Genomic DNA, 2068 nt, shown 5'->3' on the forward strand with positions numbered 1-2068 from the left:
TTGATCATCGGCGATTTCGGCAACGCTGAAGCGTTTCGCACAATCACGTCATCTTTCCCCACATCCGCATTGTCCATTTCTTCTGCTGCGGTGTACTACCTCTGTCCCATTTATATTGCTCCAAACTCGGCGCTCCAAATATGAACCCAACATTTCAAGAATGTATGGAACATTCATATATCATTTCAAAGAGGAAAGCATGAGCCATCCAATGAACGCAGCAGAGGAAGATAATTCCACCAATCAAAAGAGATACGAGACGAAAAGGGATGTATACTCAATCTCATACAAAACAGAAAAATCCGGATATAAAAACCTTTATCCGAATACAAGGAAATTAGCAAAAAAAGACAAAAACCCTCGTAACTCAGCCATTTTTGCTCCGTTTTCGCTCATTTTTAGCGCAAAATCACCGCGCTGCTACGACGCATCGTTTGCACCCTTCCGCGCGCGAAAATATTCAGTATTGAGCGAGAAGCGCGCGAAAAACCACTTTTCTTCTTGAAATGGCCGGCGAACGCAAGCCCAACCTATCAAACAATGACCGTCGAGCCATCATTCACAGCCTCTTACCACTCCTTATCAATGGCGAGCTTCCTCGTGGGGCCTTGGTCAAGGTCGCTGAGTTGTTTGGCGTTGCACGCAGTACTGTGAGACGAGTCTGGCTTCGGGCATCAGTTGGGAACGACAGCAAGCATCAGTACCTTGGTAACACGAATTCAAGGTTGAAGGGTAAGGCCGGTCGCAAGAAAGCACACCCCAACCTGGCGCAGCGACTCAAAGCAGTTCCCAAGATTCGTCGCACCACCTTCCGCTCCATTGCCTGTGCCCTCAACATCCCACGAGCTACTCTCCACCGCTATTACAAGGCTGGCGCTTTCGTCAAGTACTCAAGTGTTGTGAAACCCGCCCTCACCCAGGCAAACAAGGCAGCACGTCTGAAGTGGGCTCTCGACTCCGTCAAGTGCAATGGCTCCGGTGGCTTCTGTTTTGATGACATGATGAACGTTGTTCATGTCGACGAGAAGTGGTTCTTTGCGACACGTGTGAAGAAGACCTTCTACCTAGCTCCTGGCGAGAAGCCCCCGCATCGTACGGTCAAGTCCAAGAGATTCATCATGAAGGTCATGTTCCTCTCAGCGGTCGCCCGTCCACGGTGGGACCACGACCGCAATGAATGGTTCGACGGCAAGATAGGAACTTGGCACTTTTCCAAGTTGGTTCCTGCCCAGCGATCAAGCCGCAACAGACCCGCTGGGACGTTGGAGCTCACTTCAGTCAGTGTCACCAAGGAAGTGTACAAGAGGATGCTTATTGACCATGTCATTCCTGCCATCAAGTCCCGTTGGCCCTGTCAGTCGTCAAGAGAAGTGTACATTCAGCAAGACAACGCCCGTCCTCACGTGGCGCCTGTGGACAAGGACATTGTGCGTGAGTGTCAACGTGGCGGATGGAACATGAAGTTGATGTTTCAGCCGCCGAACTCACCGGACCTCAACGTTTTGGATCTGGGGTTCTTTCGTGCAATTCAGTCCCTCCAAGAGCAAAATGTTTCTCGTACGATGGCGGACATTGTTGCAAACACTGATCGGGCATGGGCGGAAGTCGACAGTGTGTCCCTGAACTCAAACTTCATGACGCTACAAGCTTGCATGCTGGAGGTAGTTCGCTGTGGTGGAGGCAACAACTACAAGATTCCCCACGCGAAAAAGGTGACCTTAGCGGCCAAGGGGCTTCTACTTGAAACTGTGAAGGTTGATCCTGACGTGATCAATGTGGGGATGGGTCTTCTAGGCGAGTGTGATTTGACCTCTATGGTACTCCAACTTGCCAGTGAAGTGGCCCTTAGTCTCGAAATGAGTGACTTCTGCTCTGAGCTCGAAGAGCTTGGTCTTCAAGGTGAAGATGACGAAGAGGACGATCTTGCACTCTCAAGTCTTCTCAACTTAAATTTAGACTAGGTTTTTGTATTGATTTCATCCAAATGTGAAGTGTTGCACTCTTGGAGCAAAAATTATGGAACTTCAAGAATTTTCTTTGGAGCAATATAAATGGGACAGAGGTAGTA

The sequence above is a fragment of the Aphanomyces invadans genome (assembly GCF_000520115.1).
Source record: "Aphanomyces invadans strain NJM9701 unplaced genomic scaffold supercont1.15, whole genome shotgun sequence".
Lineage (NCBI taxonomy): Eukaryota > Oomycota > Saprolegniomycetes > Saprolegniales > Verrucalvaceae > Aphanomyces > Aphanomyces invadans.